Source organism: Trematomus bernacchii, unplaced genomic scaffold (genome assembly GCF_902827165.1).
Source record: "Trematomus bernacchii unplaced genomic scaffold, fTreBer1.1, whole genome shotgun sequence".
In the NCBI taxonomy this organism is placed as follows: Eukaryota; Metazoa; Chordata; class Actinopteri; order Perciformes; family Nototheniidae; genus Trematomus; species Trematomus bernacchii.
In genome coordinates this window covers 8,277,064-8,292,524 of record NW_022987582.1, presented here as the reverse complement: position 1 = coordinate 8,292,524, position 15,461 = coordinate 8,277,064, and the positions used below count along the sequence as shown (strand labels likewise).

Sequence of the window (15,461 nt, the reverse complement as noted above, 5' to 3'; positions counted from 1 at the left end):
CCTCCATGCTTCACGGTGGGAACCACACATGCAGAAACCATCCACTCGCCTTCTCTGCGTCTCACAAAGACACAGCGGTTGGAACCAAAAATCTCAAATTTGGACTCATCAGACCAAAGTACAGATTTCCACTGTCTAATGTCCAATCCTTGTGTTTCTTGGGCCAAACAATTCTCCTCTTCTTGTTGTTCATCCTCAGTAGTGGCTTCTTTGCAGCAATTGGACCATGAAGGCCTGATTCAAGCAGTCTCCTCTGAACAGTGGGTGTTGAGATTGTCTGCTACTTGAGCTCTTTGATCATTTATGTGGGCTCTAATCTGAGGTTCATTAATTTGCGGTTTCTGAGGCTGGTAACTCTGATGTATTTATCCTCTGCAGCAGAGGTAACTCTTGCTCTTCCTTTCCTGGGGGGGGTCCTCATGAGAGCCAGTTTCATCAAAGCGTTTGATGGTTTTTGCGACTGCACTTGAGGATACATTCAAAGTTCTTGACATTTTCCGGATCGACTGGCCTTCATTTCTTAAAGTGATGATGGACGGTCGTTTCTCTTCACTGAGTTGAGTCGTTCTTGCCATAATATGGATTACAACAGTAGTCAAATAGGGCTATCCACTGTGCACTAACCCAACTCTGCACAGCACAACTGATGGTCTCAAACACATAAAGAAGGCAAGTAATCCCACAAATTGACTCTTGACAAGGCACACGTGTTAATTAAAAACCATTCCAGGTGACTACATCTTGAAGCTGACTGAGAGAAACCAAGAGTGTGCAAAGCTGTCATCAAGGCAAAAGGGGGCTACTTTGAAGAGTCTAAAATAAAAATCATATTCTGGATTTGTTAACTAGATAATTCCATATGTGTTCTGTCATAGTTTTGATATCTTCAGTATTAATCTATAAAGTAGAACAACATTAAAATAAACAAAAACCATTGAATGAGAAGGTGTGTCCGAACTTTTGACTGGTACTGTATATGTTTCTAGTGCAAATCTATATCAGTAAGAAATGCATAGATCTATGGAAGGTCCAGAGAGAAAAACCGCTGTCAGCTATAGGGTACTGAGAGAGTTTTCTAAAAAAATAATATCAAAGTTATAATGGTTCCTCTCAACAAATGGCAAATACTTTTGGAATATATAAAAAAACACAGCAAGCAGGAGATGGCAATAATCTTTCAGCAACTTTGTAAACACTATATGTAAACATTTGTTTATTACATTTTGCTTAAACTGTGTATCAATGGGTCAGGGCAAAGTTGTTGGGCTTAAAGTAATGTTTACATTGAAATATATATTTGTTTTACTTGAAGTCACACAATACACATCAGCAGAGATCCCCAAACAAATTGCTCTCACACAAGGCCTGTCCTCGTGTGAATGGCAGCACATTTTTGTGTGGGCAGTCCCCAAGTAGTTGTCACTCTGTCCATAAAGCTGAGACCACTAAAAGCCTATTCTCTGCAAATGGCACACCATTAGTCTCTTGGCATGAAGAGTCTTTCGTGGGAGAACCCACATAAAGAAAGCCTGCATATTCAGCATTGTGAGAAGTGGAGAAAAATTAGACCTTTTAACATGGGTGGAAACAAATGAGAAGGGGGGGGGGGGGAGCGCCACTGGGAATAAATCCTTTCTGTGTGTAGGTCTGTGACAAATGATGCTAAAATGCTCCACTACACTGTGGAATCCACAGGTATAAGTAAAGTAATTAATTAAACGTCTTGACCAAAGCTCAGGAATAGTGATGTTTGTCATCATGATCTACTGTAAGATCCATTTTATTTTTTATTTTTCGTGACTCTATGCCATCTCAATGGTTACAGTCACAGACACTGCCCTCACATTTTCCAATAGATCAGTTCTCACCATTGTGAGCAATGATAATGGGCCAACTGTTTTGTTCCATCCAACAGTCTGTATAGCAAAAGCCCTTGTCAGGTTTCTGTTTCTGATCTGTTGTCACACAACTGCATGTGTAAATCCAGGGTCACAAAATGCTAACTCGCTAACAGAAAGTGATTGGATGCCGGCCATTTTAATAGTTATCTTACATCAAAAACAGAACAATGAAACATACTCGCAGGTCTTGATGTCCTTTCACCTGTAAATAACATGTATTATTTGTCCCAGCATTCAACCTCAAAGTAATAACAAATGTAAAGTTCATAACAAATAATGTTTATCCGTATCGGGTGTTAAAGCACTGACCCACAAAAACAAAACAGCATCTGGATGGATCTGCTTGTATATGGTACGAAAACGTGCCTTTTGTTTCATGGTGCCAGAAGAGCTAAAGTAATTTGTGTGTACGTGTGTTTTATTTTATTTCATGGAGACCATTTCGCTCCCATGGCTCTCATTTACCCACTGACAACTGGTTTTCACTAATCCCTCTCATTGGAAACAGCATCCCTTGGTAGCAGCTGCCCTGACTACGTTTCAGCAGAGGCACGTTAGCACTTGTCCAGTCCAATTTGGATTCGGATATTAGTTTGTCATGAGCATAACTATGCAGAATGTAGACCAAGCTCAGGCCAAATAAATAAAAGTCAACCAAGAGATGATGTAGTTGTGTCTGGAGCTCTCTCTGTCTTATTGAAGTTGCTACAAGCTTTTGTGATCATACTAATTGGAAAATAATACAGTTTCTATCTTATTACATTCCATTACATTACATGTCACTTGTTAGACGCTTTTATCCAAAGCGACTTACATACTCAATACTGTGGACAATCCCCACAGGAGCAATTTGGGGTGAAGTGTCTTGCCCAGGGACACAACGACATGCTGACTGCAGTGGGGTTTGAACCTGTGACCCCCTGATCCGAACACCAACGCACAACCCACTGCACCACATGCACAACCCACTGCACCACACGCCGCCCTTATCTTATGACTCTAACACATTTGTTTCCACAATGACTGATGCTGAGGCTTGTCGATAATTAGCCGATTCATGCCCAGACAAACTTGTCACTATACAAGTATTTACAGGGATTTTACAAGTTGTAATCCTTTGTCTCCAAATAAATACTGTTTACAAAATGTCAGAATTAGTTCATATTGACTTCCAATGCATTGTCTCATTGCAGGAAGCAGTGTGACATACTTTGGCAGATTGTTGTGATGTGTTATCAAACATATCCTGTCTGGATAAGCATAGATCATGTTGTGCCTGGGACAACAAAAGCCAAGTGATTTTGACCTATAATGAGCCACAACAAACTGTATGAAATTATTGTTTTCAAAAGCGCAGATGCCACTATGTGGCTTTTTTTTTTTTAAACGTTATCCCGGATTGAGGGTTGTAGATTTGATACGGACATCAGTAGGGCTGATGTACTGAGGAAAGAATGGGTTTTCCTTTGATTTATTATACACACTTGATTCACACTTCATTATTTAAATGACGTTCATCCATTCACCAGTTGTTTTTTTCAAGTGTCTAAATCCCTCCATTACATTTCTTTGCTATTTGGGAGAAGAACAAAGATGTGTAAAGGTTTGGAAAAAAGACGACTGTTGGAAAGACTAAAGCCACTTGACACTTATCAAAAGGAATCCCTTGTCATAACAGGTGCTTGATGCTCAGGGTGTTGATTTATCAGTCATGGAGATTTCTCTTCGATGTCGAGTTTGCTCTGAATCAAGGATGATAATTTCAGATGTTTTAAGAGATGATTGGTAGCTATGGAACAGTGGGTGATTTTTGTACCCCTGCCATACCCTTGTACTTACACCCATATAACTTTACCTAAGATCTCAGGGGGATAAAGCTCCTGTCCCCTATTATTCACTCATCAGATATCATGGACAGACTTTTCAAGTCTTTTACACGGTGCATATTAGTTAGTTTTGCATATGTTTCTTTTGTCAAAACGTGGAATGTTCTTTGAAAGTGAGACATGGTTTCAGTAATAAAAAAATAAAAAAGTATAGATTGTGGTGTCATATTATTCCAATAGTTTTTTTTAATGGCCCACAGAGGGAAAGAAAGAAGCGTGTGAAAGTGAGAAATAAAGAGATGGTGAGAACCAATTGGCTGAAATTGTATTACAAACATCTTGTCAATCACTTGTACATTGTTTGTACCCACTCTTCGTCACTCACTTTAAAAAGCTGCCCACACAGACACATCAATCAGTGACATGCAAGGGTATTGCAGTTCATTAGTCATTATTGAATAAAAACAATTAACTATAAGCTGACTACAAATCAAGCTGTTTTCACATGGAATTCTGATTCTGCATGTTTGGATTGCCAGCAAAAATGCTTCCACCTGTACAATTCAAAACCCTGTATACTGTAATAAGTTGTAACTTTCTATTATCTTATTGATGAGCAGGTTTGAACATTTGCAATTTGTTTCTCATTTAACGAAATAATTATGTTTTTTCCAAACACTTGTTAGACTTTTTGAGAGGAAATTTAAATGCATAATCATATTTTCTTGTTGCATTAACGATAATACAACTATGAAGCTCAACATTTCAACAACTTTTAACTGATATCAATGTAGTTTTGAATATAATTTTTGTCAATTGGTCAAAGTCAAAACTAGATTGCAGGCAGATATGTATTTATTGTTTTGGTGCAATTATTTATTACATTGAAACATGTAACACAAATGATACATGATATTGTATCTTATGTATTCATGTTTTCACAGAAGTAGGATTGCCTCTTTTTTTATGAAAACCTGCAACAAGCAAGTTAACTTTATAAACAAAAGTAAAAGAAGAACTCTCTTCGTCTTCCTCCTGTAAAGTAGAAATATCGAATGGAAAATAAGATGGAAGAACCATATTTCATGCTTTTCATTCCGCAAAAAACGTCTGTCTAATGAATGGAAACCTTTACGTGATAATCCAAGGGTGCATTTCAATCAACCTAATTAGGATGGCTACATATCTACAGTAGGGCCTGCGCCAAATGTTTGAAGACTGTCAGCCTCTTTCTGTAATTGTGCAGTATGAGGCATTGACACACACACGCACAATCAAGGCTGCATTCCGTTATGACAAAAAAAACAAGGGGGGTATAATTTTGTTTTCAAAAGAGAACGTTTTAGTCTGTGATTGTAAGATCATTAGTGCTGCTGTTCTTATAAAAGACTGACAAGATGAATGACCGGCACCTGCTTGGATGCGATGCATGTGTGCACAGTTTATGTATAATATTTACATTTGCAGTTTTAACATTAGTGATAATGCACGATTACATTTATGCAAACTCTGAATCTATATGCGATACAAAACATTTACATTTTGGCATCTCAGTCTAGTGATGGTCATGTGGTACTGATAAGGGCTTTGATATTTGGACCAAACTTTTCTTTTTACGTAGGCCTACTGTATTTTTGCTTGTGCGTTAAACTCTGATAACCCATTCAAGGTCCATGTATTGTTGTAGCACTTCACCATCTTGCCACCAGAGGGCGTAAACACTTGCAGTAAATGCTGGAAATGAGTTATTCCTGAATGATGATGTTTACAGAAGTAGCTGGAATTCAAAAAGCATTACGTTTTCCAAATAGGACTTCCTTTTTATTCAAAAGTGTTTAATTACAGCAACTTGATCTAAAATATTAAGTGTGTAAGTGATTTGAAATTCACTTTGGATTAGCTTATACTTGGGCTCCATTTGGTATTTTTTCAGTACATTTGATTGGTAATGGCCAGGGCAGGATGTATTCCCCTGTTGCCGGATCAGCAAAGCTATATTCAGCATAATGTGTTGGTAATATCAAACCCCCCCAAGGAAGCAGGAGACATTCAGAAAACAATTTGAGCTGTATGGCGGAAATCCCTGCACAGTTCTCCCAGTGTGTAACACATGCTTGGTCCATGAGGTGAAAATTGCAGTGGGGTGGGGGTGCCTTCCATTTCTGCTATAGATCCTATGAACAGCTGGTCAGGGGTTGTTCTTACATTGAGATCCCCCGGAGCCACATAAGGCTCCCTGTGGGTGCACATAAAGCTGCATCCACAGAAATATAAGCCTTAGAACGGATATCAGTGCGATTTTTCTCAAGTCATTAAAGTTTGAAATATGAAGACAATTGCACTGCCACGATTGTACACCATCACATGCCAGCGAAGCTCCTTTTGAGTGCACAATTTGAAAGTGTGACAGTTACCACCAGTGATGGAAATTGTCGAGCAATTTAGGCAAGTAAGTTAAGATTCATATCATTTCACTAAATCCCAAGACCCTTTTTTTTCCTTTTATTTTTCACTTGCAAATATTTATTTCTTTACAATGATTTAACACCCTGGAACTTTTTAAACATTTAGAACCACACCAAATTACATGATCATACACTATACATTAGCAAATGTTTCTACATAGTCAATATATCTCTAGCATGAGATAAGGTTGTTATGAACTCATGATCTAAAAGTAGGAGTTGGACCTATGGCTATGTTTGCATTGCCTCGTGGAGTTACAGCTATATGCCTGTAAGGCCTTAGAGGGGGTAAGGACTACAAAAAAGAACAGACCTTGGATGACTTCAGGGGTCACCTGGCAATGTGTGTAATCGGTCACTGAACTCTGTTTGACCCCAGCCAATGAAAATATGGGACTCGAGTCGCTCCGTTTCCTTTGCTCTCTTTTTCACCCTTTCTTCTCATTGCTCTAAAAATCTCTCCTTTCTATAATGACAAAACACCTACAGCTGAACAGATCAGTGTCTTCAAATAAACATTGTCCCTCACAAGAAGTAAGGTGGCTTGCCACCTTATTAAAAGTGATTGTTCAGAGAATGGCTGTAATTCAGTTTTTCCTGGAAGTGTTTATGAATAGTGCCATTCCATGCTTGCTAAGTAATGACCCAGCAGGAGACCATATAATAAAGCTCATTCTTTCAATTAACATCGATAACAACAAAGGGGATTAACAATGTGAGGAGGCCTTTTTTTTTCTTCAGTGTATGTGCGTGCGTGCATGTTCATGCATGTGTATTTCAATGTGTGGCCTATACAGTATGTGTGTGTCGGAACCTATTTATACTTGTGCATATGAGCATGTGAGTGTGTTTGGTAGAGCTTGTGCTAATGTGAGTGCCTGCTGTCTTTATGTGCATACTATATGTACTGCTTTTGTTTTTTTGCATGCATACACTGTATGTACTTGTATATACTTGTATACATGCACTGAACATGGTGCGTGCGTGCGTGCGTGCGTGCGTGCGTGCGTGCGTGCGTGCGTGCGTGCGTGCGTGCGTGCGTGCGTGCGTGCACCATCTGGGCCAGGCGGGTGCCAGCTTTGATCAAGACAAGTGTTGCCTGAATGTGACACTTTGACAGAGGTTCAGTTTCCCCCTCAGAGGGAACAACGCCAAAGCTAACACAATACATGAATCTGACCTGCCACACTACAGTAAGCTTACAGTACCTGCCATCACTGGTGGGCAGTTTTCTTTTTTACTTCTTGATTCCTTCAGGCTGTCAGACAGCGAAGAATTGATTCACCTTTTTTAAAATGGAAAAAGGTTACCCCCCAAAAGAAATGAAACTGAACAACAATAGTCTCAGTGTAAGTGTTAAGGAACTGTAAATAATACAACTTTAAGAGAAAAAATATTAAGAATTAGTAGCAATAATGATTCCAATACCATGATAGTAACATATGGTCAGAGTATTGTATGTATAGATAGCTATAGGGAACTGACCTGTCCGTTTTTGCCTCTGATCTAACATAATCAGCCATATCTTTTTTTGTAAGTAGTCAAAGGTCATTGATGAGCCTAATAGACTTTAAAAAAAAATAACTGGTGGATGCTTTTAAAGGTAAAACATATACAGTACCCTATATATTGAAATCTAAGACAAAAACAAGTGTTTCTAAATAATTCTCATATGGCACTTTATAATTGTATTCAAAGTTTCTATGATCAAAGAATAATACAAGAAATAGAACAAAGACCAAAACGAGCCATTACACAATTAAAGTCAAAGTAATGCATTATAATTACTTTTTGGATTACAACACGATTGCTGTTGTAGAATACCAAATGCAAAGTCAAACTGCTGCAATAGCTTGAGAATATGGAGTTTTGCAAGATACACTGAAGCAATCTGAAGGTGAAATCACCTTCCTACTTGATAAAGTTAGGCTAAACAAGTTTAGTTGCATGTCTTGCATCAGGTTTCTTCACAAATTGAAACAGTTATACATACTGTATATTAACTGCAAAAAGAATGTGGAAGTACATTGTTGGATTTATTTCTTAATAAGCAGTGCAATCTCACCCTCTAGTGGATATTTGCTGTCAAAGGCTTTCTGACAGCATGTTGAACACATACCTGGAGACTTTTCTATCCATGCTAAAAGTAAATATGTTTACATTGTAAATGGAAATAAATGCATTTAACACACAGTCAGATTTTATATTTCTAATTGCAGCATATACTGTCCTGTCCAGTCCTTTCTGAGTGACATGACCTCTTCACAGGAAATAACTAAATACATATTTTTCAAATTAAGTTCCTTGTTACATTTGCTATGATAGAGGGCATGCAGGCTTATTTTACCTTGAACTTTCCAAGATGATATCCAAACACTTCCTGTCCAAAACAAACTTCTATTTCATGCCAGCTCAGTTTACCACATTGTCCTCACAATGGGGCGAAAAAGAGCATCCGTCTGTCTACAATATAATGTTTGACAGTGTTGGTGAGATAGTAAGTGGCCCCTGATGGGGAGAGAGATCTATATGAAGCATACAACACCAGTCAGAGGGTCTAGTGGGAATCCTCCTCCTCTTTGACCATGCTAGAGTTTCTCAATCAATTCCCCCTCCCCTTTGACCCAGATCGATGGCCATCATTGGAGAAGAAGAGATAAAAGAGAAGAGTGAGATCATCTGCCATGAACTCACAGGGGATCATTGAGAAATGGTGTCTTGTTGGCAGTCTGCCCTCTTTGCATATGATAGTCAATTAAAATAAAAAACATACAGTACTAACAAACAGTATTTGCACTTGCAGACAGACGAGGACACACTTCCATCCTCTTTCCTTGCTTGGTCATTTCCCATTACAAACAAGAGAGCAATGTGCCTGTTACAATAACAAACAGATGATCATTTCTTCACCTCCAAATGAATATTCAATGACACACACGGCCTTAAAAATAAGGGATACGGAAACTGCCAGACCTGAGCACAGAGACAGAGTGGGGTAAAAAGGAGGATACAAAGCGCTTAAGCCCCCTCGTCATTACGATGGCCCCTGGTACTCGGGGCCACCAAGGAATCCCTTAATTCCTCCAACATTATGCGCTCCAGACTCTTTCATGTCCTCCGTATGGGAGACGACTGAAGGGGAGGAGGGGGGCGGGTTGCTGGAGAAATTCTAATATGTCTCTTGCTATGAAAAAATATGCACATACATTTAGCATTTAGATTCTCCAAGGGCAGAACAGAAAAGATGGGCACATGTCAGCTAACATACTGTGTGTGTGTGTTTTTGTGTATGTGCATGCATATCCTCTTGCATATGTGAATGCACATATGTTTGTGTGAGTAGGCCATCCTTAAATGGTTCTTTATTTATCCCCAGTTTGTGCCCTGCAGTTACCATAGTAATATTAATGATTTGTCTGCTTCACACTGGAATTGAGAAAGGTCATGTGTGCTATCCAGCCCTGCTTAATATATACTGTGCTAAACTGACAGGGAGGGTATTGGTTAAACTGACGGACTGGTTGCCTCGTTGTCAGAGGTTAACTGGTTTCCTGTCTGGCTGACTGAGTGACTGACTGCTTGTTTGAAGTTAAGACTTGCTGCTGGTCTGGAGCAAATGAAGGAACCGGTGGACGCGTTGGCATGTTTACTGGCTAACCCGTAGAGTGGCAGGCTGGCTGGATTGCTCACCGGCTTGTTGACTGACTAAAGGATTATCCGAGTGTCTGATTGACTTGTTGGTGGAATGACTGTCACTCTCACCGACTGCTCTGATGCCCGTCTGGGTGGTTTGTTGGCCGACTGTCTCACTGCCAGGATAGGTGGGTGTTTGTCTCAAGGACTTTAAAACTCACTTGGCGTGTGGCTTGCTTGTTATTCATTGTTTTGCCAGATTGCCAAGCCTTATTCCAAAGCGAAAACACAAATTAAACTAAATATATCACTTAAAAACATTTAAAAATGGTAATTATATTTAAAGGCAGTAGCATTGTTTATTTGTTTGCTAATAGCACATGTGCTAATTCAATTAGCTGTAAAAAGGACTAAATGGATAGCCTCTCAATTGTTTTTCTTTTTAACCAACAATCCTCAGAGGATTTCATTGGCCTTATACTGTATGTGCTGTAGCAATACTCTTTGTAGTAGCATTAATTGTGTAGTAGGAAACAACAAACAGATTCTTCACAACAAAACAACCATCAAAATTGGTCCATCGTCCTTTATTTATCTGTAGTTTAAAGACAATGTATTCATAGCATTTTAAGCAGTAGCATAAAATAAAAACAAAACAAAATGCATTTTTCTTTTATTAAATATTTTGATAAAGATCTGTCACCCTATGTTCTGATTTGTTGGAGGAGTCTATTTGCAATCACCTGATTTCCGCTGATTTAAAATGTTATGTCAATATTTGTATTTACCTCATTGATGTAACTCAATGATGCATTCTTATTACAAGATAATCTGATTCACAGTGACTCCAATTAGGGGCGACAGAAGTGGGACGGGCAATATTTCACTGCTGTGGCCACAGGAGGGCACAGCAGGCTCATCTCTAACCCTGCTGCTTTATTAAGATGGAAACGAGGAATGATCTTTATATCTCTCTTTCTCATTCTCTCCCTCTCATTTGGCATGTATCTTGAGCCTTTATTGAAATCTCTCCTCTATTCAGATGTGTTCATAATTAATTACACAATTTGGGATCATTATTCACACACAGTTGTGTTCCTCACCACAGCTGAAGACTTCATTATCTGTGCAACCTGCCTCTCAGATTCTCCACAGCCTCACTGGGCTTGCCTCATCGCACGTCTTTCAGCAGTCACCACCTATTCAATAAAACAGACTGCTCTTCTCTCACCAAGTGATCACAGACTATCAGAGCATTTGAATGGACTGCATCAGCCGAACCAACTTTGAACGGTAAATGAAGAAATGTATTGATGCTGTGAGATAAAAGGATTTTGTCTGCACATTTTTTAATTGGACAGAATCAAAGAGAATTGATGCACTTATAGGAACAAATGACCATGTTTGACTCGAGCCATCTTCAACATTAGGCTCATAAAGTCAATAGCATATTATACGATAGCATGGTATTATGGCTTTGGCCTTTTTGAAAGCATCTCTTTATTTAATGTAACAATATGATTGAGCTCCAAATTGTCTAAGCTGACTAATTTGTTTCTTTATTTTGTGTGGTTAATAAAGATGTATTGTGTGGGTTTTAAAGTGTTACCTTAATCCAGAAGAAGAAGGGCGCCGTGCAGTTCTGTTTCAGAGCATTGGTTGGATGAATATCAGTAGAAATACTCCAGTAACTTTATATTTAGTTGAAATAATATTGGTACAGGGGCTTATTTAAGCTCCACACACCTGATACTGTGGCTCAGCAGCCTAATAACCTCAATTATGCAATCTCAACAAATGTGTTAAAATAAAAAAAACACATTTGTAAAAACGTATTATTATTTTCAAAGGAAAAGTATTACGATGAACACATAATCTAACATGGTGGTTGATGTTTTTTTTTATACGTTTAGGGCCAAGCCTGTTTTATGTTAGATATTTGGAAAATAGTAACACAATCCCCATCAGTGACAAGTTTATATAAACTTGTAAAATATCCTACAGTGTTTTTACTATACAAAAATACAAAGATTCACTTTGTGTGAAACTTAATTCAAACATCAAACTGCAGATGAAACTGAAAGAGGAAAAAACTTGAAGAAAAGTGTTCTATGTTTAACCTACTTCTACAACTCTTGTCTTCCGCCACAACATAATTATAATGTGATTAATTTTGTCAACAATAATTACATTTTTCATGACAGAATTTTAAGTAAGGCGAGATGCAAAACATTATCATAACACTCCGCATTAAGTTGTTTGTGTCTGTTTGTTTATTCAATTAAATATTAACAGCCTGCAGACTAAAACTGATTAGCAGTTCATTCTCTCTCACAAGTGGTCTTACAGATCAGTGGGATAAAACAAACCAGACGTGTCAACTGAGGAAAAACAACCCCTATGGTTAAGCAAACAAGGTATGACTGGGTGAGATTATAAGACAGTCTTCTTTGTCTGATTAAATTGATAAGTTTGAATATTTGTGTTGATTGTAACACTCCTTTAAACACACTTAAAAAAAATCTAGAGCTGTCTTTATAATCAACAATTGCACCTTAATTCTTAAGATGCCATTTTGTGTCAGCACTTTTTCTTTATCCAAACTCGTCAAATATGGCAGCTTAGTCAACCACGTATCCTATCAGTTTTGTATCTGCAGGGCTCCTTCTTGTGTCCTTTATTTAACATGAATATATACACACACAACACCTATTGCAGATCTGTTCATGCTGGGAGAAGGATCCCTTCCTCTTTTTCTCTCCCCGGTTTCTTCCATTATTTCCCCGTTGACTGTGGGGTTTCTTTGGTAGTTTTTCCTTGTCCGATGTGAGGGTCTAAGGACAGAGGGTTTCGTATTCTGTATAAACTGTAAAGCCTCCTGTAACATTTGTGATATTGGGATATATAAATCAAATTTGATTAATTAATATGAATGTCTCAAATAGGAATTCAGGAGATGTAGTAGATGGAGCAACAGCAAGGAGATCTCGGTGGATGGAAGGGTCACACAAACACAGGCCTTTTACCCAGGAGATTACTTATTTTAACTTTCGTACAGAAGTTAACCCACGTAACATACTCTACTTACTGTACTGTACGTCAAGTTCCTGAGATACTATTTAACTAAATATTTAAGCATATTTATTGTTATCTAAACTGTGATCTATTCCAAAACCTCACAACGTTTTTCTGTTAGACTTCAACACTAGAATAAGTTCAATCAGACCAACCTGCCCATTGAAATATTGCACCAAAAGGTTCTGACAAAGCATCCACATGTGATGAGTTTGGAATGGGAACGTTTGGTTTGTGTATATACACTGAAAAACACTTGCAATTCTTACAATATCAGCAATGACATTTCAAAATGTTAAAAAAAAGTACTCCGTATGAAACTGCTGCAAGAGCAACATGAAAGCCAGAGAGGCTGAGGTCACATGGTTTCCTCATGAAACTGCTGATGGATTGGTTTGACAGTCTGACAAACTGGCCTTCACCATACATGTACAGTGCATACAGAAGTACGCAAGGTGTAAAGGTCTAAAAAGTTGTGTTCTGTAAATATGAAATGAGCCTATATCTGATGGTCGTACTTATAGTTTTGACATCCTTCTCTCTTAGACCGTATAGGCTGAATGTGCAGGTACAGCTGAACATCAAAAACCTTTGCATACATACATTATTAGCCTGTCCTTATAAACCATCATAGTAGGGGTTTTTAGTCCTAATCTAGGTAAGCAGGTTTTATTTATGGGTATGAATAATTAAGTATCTATTAGAATATCCCTTGCCCATGCATTGATGGAGGTACACATTAATATTTTAAAATATTAGTGAGACCTGGCTTTACAAGTCTTCTGTCCATATAATTTAAAAGTCCATTTTTCCTGACAGGTCAGCCTCATGTCACTTTAAAACATGCATTTGAATGACCATGGTGACGAGAACATTAGTGAAATCTGTCTTTACATGACATCCATTTTATGTCTGAAGGGCTAGCATTATATCAGATCAAATAGACACTTCCTGTTATTCCTAAAACATAGCCATATTTTCTTAAAATGCAGCTCTTTGAATTTAGCTGAATAATCTTGTTTTGTGCAAGAGGAAATATTGAGGTTTGCACATTTTGTCAACGGGTGACATATTTATTGAACCATCAACTGTCCAAAAGTAGAAGATATGTTATTCTGATTTTTTCTTTTTTCTTGAAGATTATTTTAGAAAAGGAGACAATTAATGAGAACAGGTGGTGATATTTTATATTTTTATATTACAGAGAGCAGGAACGCTTTCCTTGATATTTGTTTTTCATTTGTCATTTTCATTCTATTGTTGTTCATACTGTAAAAAGTCAATGCAAAAAGGGTCAATTTCAACATGTCAGTAGAAAATGTAATTAAACCAAAACAATTGTTGTATTCTTTTTCGAATGTGAAACTAAAACTAAAGCCAGCAGAACCTATTCGTGTAGCATCAATACTGTACTTCGCAAAACGATACATTACGCTGATTCTTCATACCGCATACATTGAAAAATATACAGACAATTAACAAATGTAATTCCAAACACACTAAAACAATCTCTTGAATGTCTGAGTTTCACTAAGCATTTCAGTGCTGTTTTGATATATGCATCCTGTGTGTGTGTATACTGAATCTGTGTTTGTCTCCCTTTATTTGCACACGGCTGCATGTGCATGATTAAAAGTTGGAAATGTGTGATTGCAAGCCTTTGTGTGTGTGTGAATGCTTATGTTAGTGTGCCTGTGTGCCTGTGTGCATATGTGTGGATGTGTATATGCCTGCCTTCATGTGTGTGAGAGATGGCAGCTGCTGTCACACAGTGGGGCTGACAGTAGTTAAAGACAGTAAAGATGTGTGTGTAACAGGCCTGCTGTCACTTCCTTCCCTGTGTTATTTTACTTCTCTCTAATGGGCTTTATTTCATTGTCAGCTGGCAGTCTACCTCCTCCTCCTTTTCCTCTTTCTTCTCCTCCCTCTATTCCCTCCTTCCTCATTTTCTCTCTCTTGACACATTACAGGCTGCCTTTGGAGAACAGCAGAGGGCCAGAGACCCCCTGCCAGCCATAATAATGTGGTAAAACAAGCCGACAGGTAGAGTTTGTGTGTGCGCACATCCACATTTGTATAACTTTGTGAGTTCACAGGCATGCACGTGCGCATCAATGTGTGTGTCCGTTCTTGTCTTCATGTGCATGCCTTGCATATGTCTTCCTCTGTGTGGCTTTTCCCGTGTCCTGGAAAACCTATCAAAGTCCTCCCCATTAAAAAGCCTTCTGTGGCACATTATTAGCCCCCGTTACAAGGGCAATCTATCTGAGCTCAAACTAAAGGGGAAAGAGAAGGGAGGAGGGCTGGGCGTTGGAGTAGGGGGGAGATTCCTGTCAGCTCAGAGAACATTAGCTGTCCCAGAGTGCTTGTAGCCGCAGCAGGTGTGCTGACCCACCAAGACCCATCAACCCCCTGCCTCTTTCTCACACTCTCACACACACGGACACACTCATGTCTCAGCTGGGCGAGCACAAACACACAGAATCTCTGACGGCAAGTGCATATGTAAACCTACATATTATGCACAAATGCCACAATAACACTTATGCACACACAAACCA

General features: G+C 38.6%; 1 protein-coding gene across 1 annotated transcript in view; it reads left to right on the top strand.

Annotated features, from left to right (window-relative positions):
• The window catches only part of LOC117480527, a 46,051-nt gene that overhangs the window by 14,419 nt on the left and 16,171 nt on the right, over positions 1–15,461 (top strand). The window lies entirely within an intron of this gene.